A 22,859-nucleotide genomic window follows, 5' to 3' on the forward strand; every position below is an offset into this window, starting at 1 on the left:
GCCACCATCATCACCGAGAACGACGACGACGACGACGACGGTAACGTCGGTGATCTCAATTAGAAACTCGCGAAAACAAGACAAAAATCAACATGCATCGCGCGAGCCGGGCATACAAAAAAAAAAAAAAACTCATAATAAAATAAATAAACCGAAACAAAACAAAACCACTTCTGCTCACTCGCGTACACTTCGCACTTTGCTGTTCGGAACAACACAACACGGAACTTCCGGTGTTTTGCAGGATTTTTTGTTGTTGTCGTGCAACACTGGCCCCTAACCCCTTTTCGGTTAGCTTATCCCGGGGTAAACGGCACTTCCCTGTCGTTCCCCATCGAAAACCCCTAAAGGGGGTGTACAGCTTAGAATCAATATTACAACCCTCACACACACACATACGAGCGTGGGTTAGACTGGACCACACCTTGCAGCATCCCGCACCGCACCGTATTTTGTGTCGTGTCCATGCCGAATATGTACATATTTTATGTAATATCCGTTCTGTTCACCGCTTGATTTCGTTTAAAATTGTGTTTTTGTGTTTTTTGTTTTGCTTTCGCTTCTCTTGTTCTTCTTATTCGCTTAATTTTATTTTTGCTTTTGCTTGTGCTGCGCTTGTGTTTGTTGCTTGATTTTGATTACGTTTTTCATTGAAGCAGCAGCATTGGTTTATGGTTAACAACGCTTTGTTTTGCACAACACTCACACATGCAGGCATACATTTTGGATGTCCGTCGAGTGACCGTGACTTACTGCTGTGCGGGGGGCTGGTTTCCAGCTGGGCTAAGGGAAGGACAAATTGTGTTTTATTTTTCCACCTTTATTACAATGTTTGGTAAATGTACGGGGTAAGAAGAGTTGGTGCGGGCAGGTTGGTTTTAATTTTATTTTCATTATTTTTAAATTAATTTTTGTCTCAGCACTAGTAGCGAGATGGTCGAGAAGTTTTGGAGCACAATCGCTTTTGGTTGCATTGGTTGTTTATTTAAATGTATTTTAGTATTTAAAGAAGAGAAAATTTAATGTTATGATTGAACTTCGGTGACACACTAAATATTAAAATATTTATTTCAGAAATAATAAATAAAAAAATCTAAATTTATGTAAAAAATCAGCAAACACATACTCATAGCAAGTATTTAGAGTAGTTAAGAGACAAAAAACGATAAAAGGAGCTAGTAGAAAGCCTAACAAAATAGTAAATAACACCATGTGGAATATAAGCAATATTTACAGAACGTGGCCTGACAATAAAAACAAAACGATACAAACAAATCGAAAAGCATGTAAAGAGAAGCATAAAAAAAACATTGTTAAATGGATTCGTAACATAAAAATACACTTAAAAATGAAACTAGCTTTGAAAAAGTGTATACGAGAATAAAACCCAAAAATTAGAAAACGAAAGATTAAGAAAGTGGAAAACAAAACAAAAAAAGGGAAAAGTAAAAAAACTAAGCTTTGAGAATGAAACTGATGTTAATATATAAAAAATAGACGTAAAAAGCAGTTGAAACAGATATAGAACAGATAAAGAACAGATGAAACAAGTATCAAACTACAATCGCAAATCAAAACAAAAACATCTTGCAGGATTTTTCAGTTGATAATCCTGCAACTGCAATAGCATCCATGTTTATCGCAGGCTTCTTAGATGGAATGGCAAACAAATGCTTGTTGATATGGAAACGGCTTCAGATGACAGGGCATTCAAATACCTTTAATTGTAATGTCCTCAGATGATATTGTCATAGTAGTCGTTGATATTGCACGCACTTACCCGAGCGCTGAAAGGAAGTGTACAATATCAACGGCTGCTCGATGAGGACATCACAATAAAAGATATTTGTTTGTATTTGACATGCCTACCATAAAAATGGATGCTATTGCCTTATCATCTGAAAAACCCTGTAATTAAATATAAAAATGTTAAAATTAAGTCTAGGTTGAAGAACACGATAGTAAATCCTTGAGCAGCAAACAAGAGTCTCAAAAAAGTAAAAATAACTTAAAAACAAGCAAAGAACTCGTTCGACGACACCTCCAGCAAACACGTCGGATTCTAAACAGGCTGGACTTTCCGAAACACACACCGGTAAAGTTGAGGTGAAAAACAGTGAAACGCACTAAAAAAATCAAATCTCACTTGCGTCTGAATAAAAAAGCACCAGGAGGTGGCTCACGACTCAAACAAGAAACAAAAACTAGCGAAAACCCCCCGAAAAACTCAAAATAGACGGTCACAATTTAGCTTTTGCTCGGATCGCACAAAAGATGTGTGCCTCTGTGCGAGCAAAACAAAAAAGAAGTGTTTGTTGGGAGGACGAAAAAAAAGGAAAAGAAAACTGCATAACAAGAATCAGATACGCTCGTCCGAAACGCTATTTCCCGAACCCCCAAAAATGTTCCCCTTTTTTAATAAATTTAGCGCCGTCGTCCACTAAAGGGCGCTTCTTCGCTGCTTAGCGGTGGTGGTGTTGAGCGTGTTGGCCTGAGTGTGACTCTAATGACGGCGTCGCGATGCGTTTCACCCGTGTGCGATGTTCTGGTCGTCGTCGGCGGTGCGATTAGATTGATTCCGGTGCAAGCCAAGCCATCTTGCTCCGGCCAAGCGCGGCAGATCCGACAGACCCCGGGAGCGTTGTCCTGTGACTGATTCGCATCCGGTGAGCGATACGCAATCGTGCGCATTTTTTAAGGGAAACTATAGGCACCCTGTTATTTTTTTCCTTCCTTTTTCGGGGGGGTGGAAAACCTGCTCGGAAAAACACAACCACCATACACGGCACCAAGGTACACAGATAAACTCCAAAAAAAAGGGAAGCGGAGAAGCGAATTGAGATGGTTTCAGTTCCGCGGTGTTTTTCACCGCGTAGATGACATCGATCGGCAAGCTCCAGAATTTTTTGGCCATTTTCTCCCCGCACGCGAAAGGGTTCGCGAATGAAGAATCAGTTCGGAAAGTTTTGTGCAAAATAAAGCAACGCTGGGCTGGGCTGCATTCCCTGCAGGCCATCGTTCAAAGTATTCTTGGTCTTGGTCGGTGGAAAGGGAAATAACATACGAAGCGGGTTGGTAGGGGGTGGTTTTGGGAGGGAAATGGGGGGAGGGGAGGGGGGCTCATACACAGGAAAAGTCGCTGGCAACCGGGGATGGCATCGGGGAGAATGGGTTTCTTTCCGGTTTTCTAGCGTCATCAGTCGAATGCCAGGGTTTCAAATTCGAATTCTAAAATTCGGACGCCACCCAGCACGCGGGTGTAGAGATACACACTCACACATGCTCACGCGTCCTTCTCCACGTGAATCCGAGAACGAGGTTTAATTTTTCACTCTTCACTCGTTGCAGTTGTTTTTCCTTCGCCGTCGCTTTGTCTCTCCCTGGCTCCCGCTTTTCCTAGCGAGGCCTTCTGTTTCTTTTTTTGGGAGAATTTTCGGCGAATCCGGGTTTTTTTTCCCCGTTTGGCCCTGCGGGGGTTTTCTCTACTCACCCCTTTCCAACACGCGCCATACACCAATCCAACCCAAAAAAGAAAATCGAAAAAGAAATTTGAGCGAAAAAAATGACAACGGAAAGGAAAACCCATTTCTCCGATGGCTTCGATCATTTGGCGCATCCTTCCCCACACACACAATCACGCACCCATACGCCTTTTGCGATGGCATCGAAGTTTTCCTGCCGACCGGTGACGGTGACTGCAGGCGGCACCAGGTGGGGAACCTTACCATGGGGGCTTTCTTCTTCTTTTTTGCTCGCTCCCTCCCTCTCTCTCTCTCTTCTTTGTTTCGTTTTTCCCTATCACATCAGGCCTCTTCACATCGGCGCATCATCAAAAGAGTCACAGTCCGGCCGGTACGGAAGTATGAGCGGAGGCCTTACACGGACACTCGTCTCACACGCACACGCACAGGGCGAAACGGGATCCCGGCGACTGATTGCAGTGTGGTCAGTGTTTTTTTCTGTTTGGTTATTTTGGTCCGGATGAAGGATGAAGGTAAGAGGTTGCCAGCCAAGCGCAGCAGTAGGAGCAGTAAAAATGCACACTTTCCTGGCTAAGGCTAGGACTAACGCTAGGAGGATTCCAAGTGTGTGTGTGTATAGGAATTGGTTTAAGCTAACGAACCGTGCTACATTTACCGAGAGTTCGATCGGGTGATTTGGGTAAAGTTTCAATAAGCTCTGTTAATTAATTTCATTAAGCATCAAATAGTAATAATTATATTGTTCTATGCAGTATTTCCTTTATTTCAATGTTCTTATGTTTCTGTTGTGCGCTTTTAACATTCTTTTCACATTTTCTTTGTTTTCTTTTATATTACTTTTTTCTATACTCTTTTTTCATTTCTTTTCATTCATTTTACTTTTTACGTATTCTTCTTTTTTACAGCTTTGCTCTGTTCGTATGACTGTTCTTATTTTTTCACTTATTATTTTACAGCTAATTTTTCCTGATTTACTTTTGATATTTATTTTTTTGTTTGTTATTTTTTTTCGAAACTCCCCACTTCTGTTCTTCTATTCACAGTTTTGTTCTTTATACTCGCCTTTTTCTTAAAGTAGAAAATATCGCTGTTAAAGTTTTTATCATTTTTTTTTGTTTTGTTTCCGTGATGTTTTGGTTAACATCTATTTAAGTTTTGTTACCTCGTTTTTTCTTATACTTTCAATTTTTTTATTAAAGTTTTGATCACGATGTGTTATTTAAAGTCTTCCATTTTCGTTACATATTGTTTCAGACCGATTTTTTCCTTCGTTTTCCAACTTTTATATTGCACAGTGGGTGATTTTTTTTCTCCGTTATACAACCCCCTTACATAAATTTTCCATTTTTTCTTTAATGCTCCAGCGCACTTGTACGATCTCTTTCCCATTCGTTCCTTTCTATTGGATTGATTTTTTAACCTTTGCCCTTAGGCTTATCTTTTTGCTGCCAGTTGGAAGACACGTCTCCCTCTCTCTCTCTCTCTCTCTCTCTCTCTCTCTCTCTCTTTCTCTCTCTCATAATGTACCGTGCTCCGTGCCTGTTACTGCCTTTAATTTGAGCAGCAGTCCAAAAACAACAAAAAACTAAACCCAACCAAAAACCCTTTTGCCGGCATTTGTTTTTTCTTGCACACCGGAATGATCCACGTCATCCATAAAAATGCAAGTCGCTGTTCGACGGCTGTGCGTGTGTGTGTGTGTGTGTGTGTGTGAGCCTTGGCCCTGTGAAGGCATTTCCAAGGATAGGGCCGCACCATACGCACGATGCAGAACCCGATTTTCCGATGGCTTATGCATATTATTGCTACGGAAGCATGCGCTGAGTCCAGGGGAGAGGGATTGTGGAAAGCGAGAAAAACCAAAGCAAAAAAATAACAACGAAAAATTGCACGAAGCGTCTAATGCTACAAGCCGGCCGGCTTGGTGGCTGTCCCGGGCACATTTAGCCAGGGACGAAAGCACTTCGATCTTGTGCAGGCATTTTTTGGGTCGATTTTTTTTGTTTGTCCGCTCATTTCTAGCACTTCCCTTTACGGTGACTGAGAAAAGGCACACACACACACACGAGTGCACGGAGGTCTGGTGCGTGTAGGAATCGTTTGGTCAAGCGGGATCTCGGCCTACGCCTTCTGGTCGCCTTCAACTTCGGCATGGTGGTGGACCTCAGCATCAAAGTGGTGTGTTGGCTCGATGTGTCTGTAATGTAATTGATTTTGTACAATGTTCATACGCATGAAGGCAAGAAGCCATGCTGGGTCGCACACAATGTGAAGTGGCTGGCTGGCAACCCTTTTACATCAATTGCAGTTGAGTTGCAGCTAACCAAACAAAAAAAAAAAGCGTTCCGTTGTTCTTCGTTTCGGTGAAAGAATAATTAAAGTTGCTAGCGCTTCTTGTCATATGGTTCCGAGAGAGAAAAAAAAAACGTCGAAGTTAAAGCAGTGAAGAGTAGTTGAAAGAGCCGTTTCGAGGTGGGCCTATGGAGCCTTTAACCTTTAATCTATTTGGCGGAATTGCAGGTTAAATTGAAAATAGTCATAGATGTTCGATTTAGGTGTAGGATTAAACTTTGGATATTCGACAGCCTTAGAGCATGAACCATGGCGATTATTCCAGTCAAGAAGAGGTCGTGGATCAAATCCGATTAGAACAGATTAACAACTTTGTCTAGACTTCCTATATTTTGGAATGAATATAGGGAGAAAGTATTTAATTTTTTGCGTTAAACTACTTTGTAAATCCGTCATCAATTTGATGTGGAATTTTGACGGAAGTTCCTTTAAAGCATTCCAGATGCAGGCTCCTAGAGATATAGTAAAGGTAAGATTAAACTCTTTTCAACATCTGAAGTGACTGTAAAACCATGGACTTGTAAAGCAATGCCCTTTAGCACTTGACATCACTGACTTAGGTATTCAATTTACAATCTCGAAATACTCTTCATCAGAATCCACTCTGCCTTCTCAAGGTACACCCTTTTAGCTACATCTGATACACGCCATTGGAGCCATACTTTAAGAGCTCAAATAAGATTTTCTTCTGCATTTACAAGGTTCTCTAGTGATACTAATTAAGGAGCATAACTTTGGACGATTAACTTCATCTTCCTATTGAGCCTACAAAATCAGGAAGTAGAGTCTGCTACTTCTGGCTTTCCTTGACTTAAATTCGCCCTGAGCTCGATAGTCTGGTACTGATAGGGTCTTATAACGAAAAGTAAATGATTACCAATACCGTCCCATTCGTTGCCTTTAAAGTGATCCACTCTGGTGATATAAAAGCAGTTGCAAATCTCATACGAAGCTAAAAATTGCACTTTAAAATACCTCAAAAAGTAAACGACTAGAATGTTTGTATGCAAAGTCGAGCTGTGCAGAAAATGGAGGGTCCCATTGTTCGTCTTTCGGCAGTCAAACTTGACAACTCTCCACAAAATGTACCTTATAGATACCGATGGTGGCCCAGTACGAACCTGGGCTCACTGCAACTGCAAGATCAACAACGATTTTTAACTTTTCCTTAGGAAAAACGAAAAAACAGGATCCTCACTAAAACAATGCTGAGCAGTAAAATTTTACTCCCAAAAATTGTGGTTCTTTTTTATCGGCCGCTCACTCCGGATGCATAGCGCTAAATGCATCTTCTCGGTTGCACCGTTCGAGGTACGATGCAAATCAGTCGCTCCTTCGGGTTTTTTGTTCCTCGAGTTATATATTCACTTTTAGGTGCATTTCGCCGTGGCCGCTTGTTTGCATATTTTTGACCAGGCCACTCTGTCTGTGTGTGTGTACCAACCACGCGCACACATACTGCACGCGATTTGTAATTGAACATTTGCGCTTGATTCACTTCAATCATATTCACCGATGGACCGCGAGCTGTGCAGGCCTCTCGCTTGGTAGGAAATGAAATTGAAATCCCAAACCACTCCATCCGGGGTCCCGCTTCGGTGCCGTTATGGGCTCAAGAAATTCTAGCGCACGTCCCGGCCAGATGCAGCGTAATCTTTGTGCATTTGTGCGTTCTTCATCCCGGAAGTGTACGTCGGGCTGGCGCACAAACGGCCGACCGAGCTGCTCCGAGTGTACGCTTCGTCGCCCACGGACGCCGCGGACGGGCTGTTGCTCCCTTCCCTTTTTTCGTCCAAAGGGACGCCAAGAGTGTACTTTTTCAATTGCACCACTCGGAAGTAGTCCCGCGTTTTGGGTGTGCTGGAGCAAAGATCCAGGACATGGACGCGCATAAGACCGGTACCAATCGCGTTTTGCGAAGCGTTGACCGGCAGGCCGAGAGCAGCGGGGAGGAGAATCAGGGATCGGCGAGCCAGCCAGTTGACGGACGATAAGTGGCCGTGTGAGTCGCATCCATCAAGGAATGCCGGCACCGTACGGAAACGAACCGTATCGAAACGCTTCCAGGCGCGAACCAGAATTCCTGCAGCGGATCTTGAGAACTGACATTCTGCGACCGAGCCTCGGTTCGGTTTCTGTTCAACAAGATAGAAAAAAGCGTGTGTGCGTGTGGAGCTCCATTCGATTCATACTGCGGTACGGTACGGGGGTCTTGTTTCAAGTTTCGCGTGCACTAGAAATTAGCCCACCCCGAACTGACCGTGGCAGAGCCAGCCAGAGATCATCAAACAAGAGAGCAATCGCAAGAATGCCGGCCACGTTTAGAGAATCTAAACGGCACATGCACACAAACCGACCGAGCAACGACCAAAAAAAAAAGAAGGACGGCAGAAGGACTGTATTTACCGGACAGAGCCTCCTGATGCGGCAGCCAGGCCAAAGACCGATGCAGCCGATGCGTGTGAGATGACCAAACCCGGCTGCAAGTATGCGAAATACGTGGTGAAATCGTTCCCTTTCATAAAGGCGGCATCCCTTATTCTCGGCGCTTTTCCGCGAACGTAGCAAACGAGGGAAACCTCACACGGAAATGTTAGCCTGCGCAGGGGTTTGCGCCCGGCCGCTGCCACTCTGCGTGCTGAAGATCGTTTGTCAAAAACATGCAGTTCGAAATGCAACCGCGTGCACTGTTTCGGCCCCAAAAGTCTTCGAGGCTGCGTGTATCCGTTTTGCCGGGGAGTTTGCGACACATAAAGGCAACCATGAAGGACGATGCATTACACAGCATTTCGTGTGTGTGTGTGAGCTTGTGAGTGTATTGAACATTTTCCGACAACATACGGCACAAAACTCCTCCCAATTTCTTTGTTTAAAAAAACCAACAAGAACAAGATACCTCCATAAAGGAACACATTTTCCGCTGGCCCTAGCTAAAGATAACAGGACGTGCTGCGAGTGAGTGAAACTGTGTGCGAAATAATAGTGAAATGTTCTCGTCAATTTGGACTCAGGAGCCCGGATGTGTTGAAGAAGAAATGTCATTTCGTTTGATGTCCTTCTCAAGCCTTTCAAATGAGACGTGAGACTTTTTTTTCTCTCTCTCGAACGTTGGACGCCCGAAACCACTTTTAACTGTCAGTTTTGGTACGCAATTTATCGGCCAGTCGGTGGCTCGCACGACGAACCCCCGGCGCCGGCTAGTCGTTTTCAATCAAAATCACTTGTTTGTCTAGAATTAGAGTGGGCCCTCTGTTTTAGTGGGGAAATGTTTTTGGTGTTGCTTGAGAGCATTAGCATCACAGAATCAGGGGAGCGATTGTATTGTCTTCAATTCACTCACTCATTCATCTGCATCGGCGTGCGTGTAGTGCAATGCCGAGACGGGAATGTCTATTGGGAAGATGATGGCGCTAGTTTCGAAACGCAAAACTCCGGTTGAAGAATAGATAAGTGACGTTTGCGTCAAATTAAGCGAAATTTCAATCCTGGAATTGTTTACGGAACACAAAGGAGATGCAATTGTGATGCCCGTGTGCGTACTGTAAAGACGGTACAATGATTGACAAATCAATATGCAATTGGAGGCTTCGTGTCTGTTTTATAGGTGAGAAACATAGGAGAAAAAATAATTGTTTTGTTTTCAAAATGGATTCAATTGTCAATTGTTTTCAAACTGGAAGAATCAACTGTTAAATCTTTTGACAGATAAAAAATCATGAAAAAAGATTTCTTGTTAGGCTCTATGCCACCTTTCAACGTCCTGTTGACAAGGTTTGGTTTGTTACGTTGAGCAAGACTTGCTCAATTAGCAGTTTTGCTAGGAGCTAAAGGATTCCTAGTTGCTCAAGACTTGAGAACCCTGATCAATTTTTTTAATTTCTTAGAGTCCTCTGGCGCCTCTAATCCTTATTTTAATCCTTGTGGCCTTACAAATGCGTCTTTGGGCATCAGAATGTATGAAAATTGTGTATAGATCGCCTTGAGATGGATTATAGGCAAGAATGAAATCTCTATGAGTCTCAAATTTTTTAAATTTTTGGAGCAGCAAGTTAAAAATATATTAAAGATCACTTTATTCTTCTTCCTAGGCACTAAAAGTCTCGGCCTGCCAATTTCTGGCTTACTGTGACTTGATTTCACCCGTAGCAAAGTAGTCAGCCCTGCGTACGGGGAAGCGTTCTGGATGGGATTTGAATCCCGGTCCTGCCGTGTGAAGAACGACACCGTTATAGCCTCGGCCGCCGGACCACCTTAGAACATATTATTTGTTTGACTACGTTCATCGCTTAGGAAGATTGAAAAGCCCTTAAGGTACGTCTTAACAGAAATCTTGGTAACAAGCCTCGGGAATATGAGCAATTTCCAGCATTTCGGAGAATTTTAAAATGAAAACGGTTGTGTACATCAACAAATGCTTCGATAAGAGCACCTATCGTCAACATGTTAAAAAGTGCAATCTTAAGCTTCTTCGAATTGCGTGTGCGTGTTAAACAGCTTCAAAGGAGCTTTTCCGCTTTTTAACGGGCCACAGCATTCTACGGAGCTGATAACGTTAGCGGGATTTCATGAATTCCAGTTATTTGGGAAATTGACGTACTTTATATGGATGATGCAAGGCTCAATAACAATACTGACTCTGCTTCTCCTTCAACTTTAGCTAAATCAAGCTGATTCAAATTGTGCACGTTAGAGTTAAATCATTTCCTTCCGACATGATTGGTTCAAAACAGAAAAAAAATCTAAACAATTTCTCGACAAAGAATTTGACTATGTAAACATTCCCAATTTCACATCATTAGAGCATTCTTCAAATCAAACAACGCTCGGTTAATAATTCACTTCTCACGATCCACCACAACTTCACAGCCAGCCAGTCAACCAGCCATGATGCTGTAACCGTAACTGGATCTCACAAGATATCTTCTCACCAAGCCGACACTCTCTTCCCTTCCAACCGCAACCCTTCCCCCACCAACTCAACCCCACCGAATCTCCCCCCCCCCCCTTCTCGGCTTCAACTCCATCTGCTCTCTATCAAAAATGACAAAATGGTGCTAAATGGGCAAAAGTGTGTTTAAACTGTTGCCTTCTTGTCGCCCCAGACGAGTCGCAAAACCCGAACCTCGCTGCATTCGCTGCCCCATCCTCCCGGTGTGTGCGCTTGGGGCACAAATGTTGCTCCTTTTCCAACCTCAGAAGGGTGGTGATGTCTCGCACGTTCCCTGCGTACTGCGTCGTCTGCAGACGTCTTGCCCACTTGCTTGGACGAGTTTTGCCCGAGTCTTGGGCTTGCTTGCTTGCTTGCTTAATGTGTTTTGCTTCTTGTCCTTTTTGCTGCGGTGTACGCCCCAAACACAGACACACACACACACACCGGCAAACTTCGGGCATCCTGTTGCTTCGGATGTGAAGGAAAGCGTTCTCGGATGTGTACGGATGTGTGTTTACCGAGCGAAAGATTTCCCTTTTTGTTGGAAAGGTTCAGGCGGTTGGTCGGTTTTGAGGTGGGGCGGGTGTGCGATTTCGGAGTTTCGTCCTTGTGGTTGGTGTAAGGATGAGAGCGTTGTGTTGTGATGTGCACAAGGGCAAGGAATTCTTGCTCGTGCTGCTCGTGTACAGAACGGCAACGGTGCCGTCGTAGGAAACGGTCGGGCTGTTCATTGAGTGAAAATTTACTTTCGCTTTCCACAAGGACTCGAGTGACTTGATAGCTACCATCTTGCCTTTTTGTGGGGTGTGCGAGTGTGTTGGTGAGCTGTGCGTGTGGCGGATGGCTGGGTAAACGGCATTACTCCAAGAAGATTAAGATTCATCCCTCGCCATTCGATGGCACGTTGGGCAAGGTCGTTTCTTGCTTTGCGTTCAAAGGCTGCCGATCTGCATTGCCATTCATTGGGGGTGGAACGTCTGGCTAGGAATCTCACCAGCAAATAGGAAGGGAATAGATTTATGACGGTCGGGTGTTGATTCTGATAATGATGATGTTAGTCGCTAACGGCTTCCTTCCGGCAACACCGACGGCTGCACACAAGTGCCGGTTGTGGCTTTTTCGGTTAAGATGGTGTCGGTTTGACAAATCGCAATTGAAACCACTCCCTCGCTCGATACGGACAATTTGTTGCCAGTTTTCCCAGGGCGTCGTTCGGGGCCTTTTTGCACAGAGGGCAGAAGGAATTGAATCATCAGGTGTTTGATTTTTGATCTTGAAGCGGGGTTGGCTCGTTTTTTTTCTTGGAAAATATTTTTCAATGCAAGTGAATCAAATAGAATATTTTATCAAAGCTAGAGTTGTCTGGAATAAATTTTAACTTCTATTTACAAACTGAGTCCTTTAGACTAATCCCAGCAGGACACTTCTGCGCTTGCGATGAGGACCCCTATTTTGAACTTAACTCAATTCATATCAAATAATATTTAGCATCCTCTAAAATCAGCAGGTGATAAGGTTTCCACTCACACAGCAGCTAACAAAAAAGCAATGGCGAACCCTCTCTGCAAACTCTCGCGGTACTCATAAATCTCCAGCAATGCTTCGAGGCATTTTGATTATTTTTGAATCGTTTTTTTTACTCGTACCTTTCGTCCTGATTCTGCCTGATTCTTCCCATCCAACAAAATTTTATTTGGCAATTTTTTCCCCTTCTCATTACGAGTGTAAATTAAATGTAAGTTTAATGATTCTATACGGCTGGGTCTGCGGATGCCAATTCCATGCTCCCGACACTCCACCCACCGATGTTTACCAATATATGTCGGGTGGGTTACGTGTTTTTTTTTTGCCTCTCTTCAATCATTTCCTCCTCTACGCAACCATTTTGACTGCGAGAACGCGCCTCAAGTGGGGCTGGCTCGCTCTACATACGTGTATAAATTGATATATTTTCCGCAACATTTTGTAGCACATTGAAGAGGGGTTAACCATCGCCACCACTCGTCGGTTTTCCCGTTTGGCGGTTTTCACGGTTAGACGGTTACGCTCAATGGAGCACTTCAGATGCCGCGGGTGAAAAACCGGGCGTATTGCAGGGTGAAAAAAAAAAACATTTCCACCCAGCCAGGCAAGCCACCTCGTCAATGTTTCCGATGCTTTATCGAGGATGAAACTGTGAGGCTGTGGCAGGCTTACAACTGCCATGTTACGCACAGCTCTGTTTGTTGAGTTAATGTTAGGGAAAAGGATGATAAGTACACGCCGGTTTGAATTGATAAGAGAAAAGATGGTGGAAAAGCTAACTGCTGAAAAGCATGCAATCGAATTGAAATTGGCAGTGTTGTTGATATCGTAGCCCTTTTCTAAGGATGGGCTTGTTCGATTCGACTAACAATGATTGCTCATTCGAAAGCTCGCACAATCTATGATAAATATTTTATGGAACAAAATGCACAATTTGATAGTACCCTTTGCAAGCTTTCGACATCGTGACACAAAACACAACTTAAAAAGCATAATGCATACTAATAAAAGCATAAGGAGTGGGGAAAAACCATAACCCCAAAGTTGCCCCAAAGCTGTCACATTTTCCCTCCGATCTTGATTGTTCGATCGTGCAATAATGATTGTGTGTGTGTTGTTTTTCTTCTTGCCTTCCTCCCTCTCTCTCTCTCACTCTCAATACCATCCATCGAATCTCGGAGACAATGTACAGTATTAAATATCGCCAGTATGCCCTTCCTGTCCTTCCATTTCGACCACAAAACGCCACGGTCGGCGAGACTGACATGTCGCTATAAAATAAAATGTCGAATTACGTCCATCACTTTGCATTAATAATCGGTGCATAAGCTGAGTGCCCATTTTAGTTTAATCGAAAACGGGGTGAAACGGGGGGGGGGGGGAGGGGGTAAACTATGGTCAGACAGCGTCCATCACCATCATCATCATTACCATCGCCATCGCAGAAGGAACGCCATTGGTTTCAGGGGGCGACTTGGGAGAAAAACACAGAACGGGTTGCAATTCGATCGATTAACGATCATAGTTTTGGTGCTTTGGGCAATTGCTACTTGGGGTTGGAGCATTTTTGTAGTTCTGTTTCATAACATGAATACATTTTCAGTATAGGGTCCAGTCACTCACATACCGGATCAATAAATTATGTGGTAGTAATGGAGTCATCTGATCGTCATTAAGTAAAATAGTTTCTTGATTCTGGTTTTCTACATGAAACTCATAATCGACAAACTTAAGCAGAATGTTGTTATATACAAGGCCAAAGAATAAGTAAAAGATGACAGCAAAAAAAAATTATAGAAACTTTATCCTTTTCTCCCTTGGCACTACAACCTCGAGCGTTTTCGGTAGCTCTGACGGTTCGTCCTGCGTGCGGGGAGTTGTAATGGATCGGGTTTGAACTCCGGTCTTACCGTATGAAGACCGGTTCCGCCGGACTTTATATTATCTCAACTGGTATAAAATAAGCTTCTTGGAATTGACCAGCCATAGAAGTCTTCGATATCACTTTCACACTAGCAGTCCGTTATGCAGGCTTTTCTGTGGAACTTGGAACGTCATTACTTCATCTCAATTTTGAAGAACTATTTTCTCCATTCCAAAAATACTTTACGGATTGGGTCGACCGGTACCGTTCGCATGACTTGATCAGCTCTTTGCAGAAGCCTGTAGAACCTGACTCACTGCACAATAGTGAGATCATCGTTTAACTCACAGACATCCTGCATTATCTTTACAGATAATAATAGTTACACAGCCCTCAGTTAGTTGAACTTTAAAGTATCGAGAAAGTTGACCTCTAAATAAGGTAGTTAAGAGAAAAAAATCAATTAACAAAATATATGAGTTTAGTGTGGAAGATAAGACCTGTAACTTAACTTTATGAACGATTATCGATCAGACCGAAAGTCTAAGCTTAAGATGGGCCTTAAAATGTTCTTTCGTAAAAACTAAGACCAGCTACATTTTGCAATTGGTTTATTGAACTACTGTGTCCTACTTCATGGATTTTTTTTCTGATATCATTTCCCAAACATCCCCTGATAGAATTGCTAAAAATACATCACCAAAAAAAACACAACACCATCATCCAAAACCGAACACAATGACACCGTGCATGTGAGTGAATAATGATAACGCGGCGCAAAAAAAAAATCCGCCACCGTTTAGTCTTTTACTTTTTCGTGCGTCCGTCGTCTCCCGCCCACTGCCGTCCACCCTGCCAAACCATCTCCTCACGCCCAAAAAAAAAGGGCAAACAGTGCATTGCGATGCGCTTTTCATCCATAAAAGAAGCTTGCACGCTTGACGCAAACGCCTGACCGGTCTCGACTGCGTACACCGAAGAAACGCCCCAGGAATCGCGTTCCGGCTATCGGAGGCTCCGAAAAACCCGGCCTGCCAATAATCGTTGACGGATGGCTCGTACTCTTTCTTTCGGACCAGGCTCTATCTCACTTGCGCTTGCCGACACCGTAGCAGACTGTCTCATTCCCGTCAAGCCCCACGCACGTCGGTCTCATTCTGGAATGGAGCCGGGTTTTTTTTTTGTGTAGCTCGTATGTTATGTGATGATGCCTACCTTCACGATCGAAGGCACGCAACCCCCGGACATTTTTTTGCTGTTGCCTTCTTTCCTGCTTCATTCGCCAGGATAGCTACCGGCAAGGTACAGGTTGACTTGGTGGCTTGGTCTGTGGTACCGGTAGGTAGGCTTGAAGGCTTGAATAAATACCTCCAAAGATAGGTGCAAAGAAACAGCCGGGGGGAGGAAAAAAACTGTTGGTCATACAGCAGGGACGATCGATTATGGAGGGAAAAGGGCAACAAACGCACCGTATCGCATGTGTGAATATCGCATTGTTGTGTATATAAAAATATAAAATAACTATTCTACGCCTCCCGAAACGAACGCCATTGCGGCACGCACACACCGAGACCCGAGAAGCCGGCGAACAAGAGCGATCCAGCGGAAGGGACTTCAAAATGTATGCAGATTGAGGATTGCATGCACTGCAGTCGTTATTTGTGTCGGCAGTGTTTATGTCGGTTCTCGCTGCCCATTACCCGCTCCCTGCAATGGGCTTCTCGTATGGGGCAAGATTCGTACCCATTTATATAATATTGTGCCCCATTTATTGGGGCTGTGGCTTCCGAATTACCCGGGTTGCCGGGTTGCCCATTTTTGCGCGGTGTAATCGCGCACCACCCTATTTTGCGTTCTGTTTCTTTTGCGCTGACCACCATCATCATCGCCATCATTAAGTCGGCCGTGCGAATTAATGAGTTGAGTGAGTGAGTTTACCACAACAACAAAAAAGGGGTGGAAGTTACATTGGTGTCGTCTCTCTTCTCCACGCCGCAGTCGATTTGCATATCGAAAAGGGCTTTTTTTGAGTGATTTTAAGAGAATGCATCTTCATTATCCTGAATGCATACGTTTTTTTTTTGTTAAATATAAGACTCATTTTTCATCCTTTCCCTCCCGACCAGAGTGAAGAATGGGAAATAAATAAATAATTCACTCAACATCTTCTTTGCCGATTCGATTCGATTCCCCGCAGCACAGCCGACGATCGAAAACACTTGATTGGTATCGGTTTCGTTTACTTATTGGTTGTACCATTTAAAATATCCCATAATAAGCATTTGCACCCGGGGAAAACAGTGCGCAAAGCACTGCTGTGGCAACAGCAACGCCACCACCACCGAACATTGTTATTATGTCCCATTTGGTGAGGCTTACGCGCACGCACATGCACCATAACCGTTTTTTTTTTTTGTTGTTGCTTTAGTTTTATTTAGAATGCTCCAGAATTGCGAAGTAAATATTGCGAAACGGCGGCCATTTGCCTTCCAGGGATACAAATTACGAAATGGCCGCAAGCTAATTTGCATTCGTCGGCTAGTAGCTGGTGGTTTCTTTTTTTGCATTTTAATATTTGGATGAGATTTTTAAGGACCACTGCCTGTATTGAAGAAGAAATGCGATTTGTCTCGCTCGTTTTTTTTTCTGTTACTGTGCAATTTGCATCCTTTATCGAGTTTTGTTAAACTAAAGCGTTATTATAGGTTGGAATGGAATGGATATTTCTTGGGAACTTTTAAATTTGATTTCGATTGATTTGATTGAACGGAAACATGCACATGGGGCAAGGAAGCGAGTTTTTCAATGTTTCTGTTTTTAGTAGAATGTAAGCTAACACTCTTTCATTTGGATGGTGGCTTGCATTTTTGTGCTGCTCAATTAGTCGATTAACGTTAGCACAACAACAAATGCGAGGGGAAGCACTTAACACTGGATCTTGGTTTGTTTTTCCGTTTTGAATCGGTGCAATAGAATGCAATTTGCTGTCAATCGCACGATGGGCTTGAGGCGGACATTTGGTTGAAATATTCAATTATCCGGATTCTGGATCTGGAAATCGCTCGTGACGAGTGTTTCTAATCGGATAGAGTTTCACAATATCTTCCAAAAACAAAATCGTTGCCAAATTTTGGCCTCAAGATAATTTTCTAGGAACCTTCTTAAAATTCAGAAAATTATCCAGAATTTATCCAGTGCCTAAATAGTGAAAAATGTCCTGCACAAAATTGACACAATTATCCCAAATTTAAGGTCACAGTCTGAGACGCAATAGTCCATGTTATTACTCAAAATAAACAGCTGATAGTAAGATAACGTTTGAATAGAAAGCGATCGAAACACGATTACAATGGGCAGCGATTTATTTTGGGCAACCCTGTATTGAAGGACTTTGTAAGCCAAGACTCAAATGGTGCTAAAAGTATGCGAAAAGCTTTTTGTTTAACTCAGTCACAAGAAAGCCTTCATCCACTTTAAGCTACTGATGCTGAAATCTTCGAAACCGCTCATGATCTAGCTCAGTGTCTGATAATCAGACAATCAATATCCCGGCCATTCTAGAGCAATATTTAACAATCATGTTGATGATGTTGGCATCACCGCTCAGCTCTTAGAGGACGTCATTGTAGCAACTCGCATACAGGGCCATAAATCCTTCTGAGTATCTTCCTCTCGTGGTACGCAAACTTTCCAAATCATATTCCGTCAATTTTTAGTATCATGATTAACATATAAGTGTAGTTATGCTTGACGAATGCAATAAGAACGCCACAAATCAAAACTTGTAAGAGAGTCGGCAATAGAAGCTTATTCATATATTTATTTGTCAAACTTCACAGCTTACCTGAAATACTCAGAGCAAAAATAAATCTCAGTGAACCAAATTAACCTGAATTAACAATTTTAGTTCTAGCTTTTAAACGAAAATAGAGTTCGCCCTATGACCCGATCGAAACCCATAGTGCACCACATCCATCATCGTTACAAATTCGAACATATTGCCCCAAAGGAACGGTTTCCGAATGGCGGGGAGGGGAGGTGTGAATTACAAAACTCCCGCTCCCGATGTAATGGCACCGTGTGTCATTGTGTCGACACCGTTACGTGTTCAATAGCCCAACCCAACCCAACCACCCGTAGTCCACCCCAGAATGCATCAAACCACCGTGGGAAATGGTGGGTTCTAATCCGGTCGAAATTTGTGTCGCACGCGCTCGCGCCTGTTAAATGCATCACACGGCATGCAACCGTGGCCACTGCAACCAACACCCCAAATCGCCTAACCGTGCCGTGCATCGTTTAATTCACTTGTCCTGCATACAACACCAGTTGCATCGGACATCGCGAATCCGGTTGCATCCATAAAACGTATCACACTGTGTATGTGTATATGAGGTGTGTGTGTGTTGCCTGACTGATTTACGCTCGCTTGATAGTGATCTCCAATGGGTTTCCAGTTTTCCACTCCCACTCCCCCACATGCACCGGATCAAAAACAAAAAAATCGAAATATTCCCATACATATTTCACACGGTTTTTCCATCCCAGTGAAAGGGGAAAACGCATCCCAAAAAAAAGGGATTCGCAAGTGTCAAAAGTCGTTTTGTGACCGCTTTGGGGATTTGGTTAAATATAAAATTGGCCCAAAACAGTAAACAAACACGAGCGAAAACGATCGAATGCATTTTTGCACTACTGCATCTGGCCAGCGGTATAGGCCGATCGTCGAAAGTCACCCAACACCAAATAAAAGCGAAACAAACAAATGCATCTCGCTCGACAACAACAAAAAACACACATAAACCACGGGTCTACGTTGCACTTTTTGGGGTGGAGTAGCCCTTTGTAAACTGGAGAACGCATCGGCAGCACGCACGCGAATGCATGCGGTCCAGAGCGAGGCCCCAAAAATGGAGGTGGACAATGAGATGACACAGGTGGGAGGTGTAAAATTGTTATTCACTTACTTTTCCGGTCAGCGGGTGGTGTGATTTATCTGTGTGTTGTGTGTGAATTTTGCGTGCCATTGTGGAAAAAAGGGACCCAGGACTGCCATCGCTGGGAGGGAGCAGCGGGGTGGGTGTGATGGGATGCATCGCGGTATCGGAAAATAACACCTCTCTTCGACACTCGAGTTTGATCACTTTTCCAACCATCCATCCATCCGGGGGTTGCATCAACCCGGCAACACACCCCCACACATGATGATGCCATGAGCCTCATCGGATGCGTTTGTGTGAACCGGGCATTCATTGCAATGCACCTGCCACCACCCGGGTACGGGAGTGCATTCTGTGTGCCGGGCGGGCCAGGGTTATCCTCGGTGGTTTTACATGCAATCAAACGCCTCATCCCTCACCGGAAAAATCCCATCTCCAAGTGGAGTCAATTCGAACTGCACTTTACCGGGTTGTGGCTGTGGCTGGCGTTTCGTAGCCTGCATTTTTTTCCCTTTCGTTTGTTTCGCTGTTTTTCCATGCGTTTTTGGCATGCATTGTGGGAATTCTTTATTTTACCTCTCCGTGCAGTACAGTGCATGCATGCAGCTCCGGGATGATGCACCGAGGTGAGTTTTTCCCCCTGAACCTGGCGAGTCACCTTTGTTTTTTTTCTCTCGACAAACCATCATGCTCACCACTTTCCCATGCAAATGAATGCATCCTTGTTGGTTCGGTTTTTTATTAATGTTTTTCGCTGAATTTTGTTTTTCTTTGCGCCAACCAAGCGTGAGTGTCAAAAATGTTTGGTGGCATGTCCGGACGCGTGACTTTTTTTTTTTGTTTCTTAACCAACCGGGCGCCCTGAGTGGCAAATAAAATCATTTCCTGACATTGATGACCCGAACCCGTTTATGTGTGTGTGTGCGTGTGAAGTAAGGGTGTCAAAAAAGGAAAACAAACACAAAATCATGTCGTGTGTCATAATGCATACCGATGGTAAAGAAAGGAAGGTGTGCGTGTGTTGGTATGGGAAAACCTCCCCAGTCAGTGGGTTGGGTGAGTTTTCTTTTATTCCTTTTGTAACAATCAGTGTATTGAGGATAAATTTGTGAGTGTGAAGTTTGCTGGTTTGGGGAAAAGGAAAACAAAATGCGATAAAGGTGCATTTATTATGCATTTTAATTAAGCTGACTGCTGATCTGAAGCATTTTATTCGTTTTTTCGGATGCTCTTATTTTGGAAGACGTTTAATTTGAATGCTGCTGTACGAACAGCTTTTAATTTAATGGTTTTATTTCGTTTTGATTTTTCCTGCTGTTTTTTTTACGTACAACATTTTAATACAGGGGTTTTCAATTGATTGTACACTTCCTTACAGCGCTCGGGTGAGTGCGTGCAATATCAACGGCTACTATGACAATATCATCTTTGGATATTACAATTAAAGGTATGTGATTTCCCTGTCATCTGAAGCCGTTTCCATATCAACTAGCTTTGTTTGTCATTCCATCTAAGAAGCCTGCCATAAACATGGATGCTATTGCCCTATCAACGGAAAAATCCTGTATTATACAAATATTTCTACTGCATTGTAACATTTTGCTTTTCTTCATATTGCTTTAATCATTATTTTTGTGTTCTTCTTGATGTTTTTTGTTTCTCCTTCTACTTCTTCTTTCTTTTTAATATTTTTTCTTCTTCTCTTTTCTTCAGTTTTTTAAAAATGTTTCATAAAGAATCATAACTTTTGTTAAAATTTTTGTCTTGGTCGTCTTGATCGATTGCTTATCAAACTAAATTTAACTTTTTTATGTGTGTTTTTCTTCTTTGTTCGTTTTCTTTCCTGATATTTATTTTATTCTTCTTTTAAATTTATTAATTTGTTTGCTGAATTTTGCTAATTAGCTTTTACATAAATCGTTCCTTGCTAGGATTTCATAATTTTTTCTAGATATTTTTTTCTTAATTTTCTCATAACTTAGTGGTCATAATTAAGTAAGTCATAATTAAGGAATTACATAATTCGATGTCATGTAATTCTTCAGTTTTTGTTTACTTTAGATCACTTGTTTGCTTTTTTATATTGAAACAACTTTAATTGTGTTACAGTTTCAAAATAGAATTAAAATACTAAAAAAATAATGACTTTTAATGTCATGCTTTTAACTTTTATTCTATTATGCATCATCCCATCAGCCCTCTTTCCTCTGTGGTAAGCCACAAATGCCATTCAAAATTGACGTACCGTGTCGATTAGTGTCGATTGTTTATTTATCCCCGCATTACACTCGTACATTAACAACCATCAATAGTGACATTTTTGATAAATCAACCAGTAATGAGAGGACGTGTCGGAAAATGCAGTCGTCCATCCGTGTGCTACAAGCCGTCACGCCGTCTCCCAGCATCGCGGGTACGTGATCGCGGATTTCCATCACGCGTCGTCCTGATCGATCGAACGCGCGTTCGCACGGATTCGCACGGAAGGTGGGTTTTCCACGCGCGCGACCGTGTCGGTGTGCCGCTTTGCAATGTCAACTGCCTGGCATCAACGCGCGTACCGGGCAGTGGTTAAACGATGTGACGGTGCCGCACGGTGCTGCTAACTACATAATGGCATTGTGTCGTAATTTGAGTGAGAATGCATGGTGACGAAACCGTTGGTGGGTTTGAAATGGAGCTGAGATGGCAGACAAAACGGTGCACTCCACACGCCGTGAAGGTAATAAGCGATTTTGCTGGAGGATGCTTGTGGGCGCGCATTGATGGTGACAATATGCTTTTGAGGCGGGAAACCCATTGGATTAGTATCGGTTGATGATGGTGGTGCTTTTGAACGGAACTGCTGTGAGACTGATCGTTCGTTTGCGATTAGCGATGTGGTGTTGGTTTATGAGGTGTTAATCGCTCTTGCATAATGTTGGTGGTGTGATGAGGAATGTTTAAAGTATTTCTTTATCGATTACTGACCGTCTCTGAGTGCAACTCTTAAAAACTATAGCACTTAAGAGGCTCAATTTTATAGTAAATAGAAAAAAAAACATCCAACAAATCATTAATATATGGCATCTCATCAAACATAAGTACAAGTTTGGGCCAGTCGAATTCATTTTCTTCCCAAAACCTTCCAAGAAATGCTCCCCGAGGGCTACACACAATTACACGTCTAAACGCCCCCGTCGACAGTCTCCCGCGCCAGGCTGCGCACTATAATTTGATTATAATAAATTCAAATGCAACCTAATTTGCCCTCCAACCAGCTTCTGTTTAGCTGCTGCTGGAATTGCCACTGCTGCCAGCATGATGATTTTTGCTTCGCTACCGCTTCAGAGTCCTGGATTGTGTCGGGTAGCTCCTAATTGTATGATTATCGAGTTGAGATTGCCTCCGCTTTGTTTGGCTACTATTTGTATAAATCTCGCTGGATGGAAATCAAATTTGCAGCAACAAAAAAAAGCAGCCGTACCTTCTTTTTCAACCTTCTTCCCTGCAATTTTATTGTGCACTTGTGGATGAAGTATGTGAGCGAACCCGGTGGAAAGATGATAGAAATGAAGGCAGACAGTTAGATCTGTAACGTGGGAGATATTTGTAGCATGATTTCGTAAGCGGATAAGCGATATAAAATGCTCATCGAGCATGGTGGGCAAAATCGTGCCCGAGAGTGAAACAAGGAAAAGCGAGTGTGTTTCCCCAACCGGATTGGAGACATTTATTGGCAATCGAAACAATGTGGTTTGATGCTGAAGCATTTACCAGAAGAACAC

This window comes from Anopheles stephensi, chromosome 3, assembly GCF_013141755.1.
Source record: "Anopheles stephensi strain Indian chromosome 3, UCI_ANSTEP_V1.0, whole genome shotgun sequence".
Classification (NCBI taxonomy): Eukaryota; Metazoa; Arthropoda; class Insecta; order Diptera; family Culicidae; genus Anopheles; species Anopheles stephensi.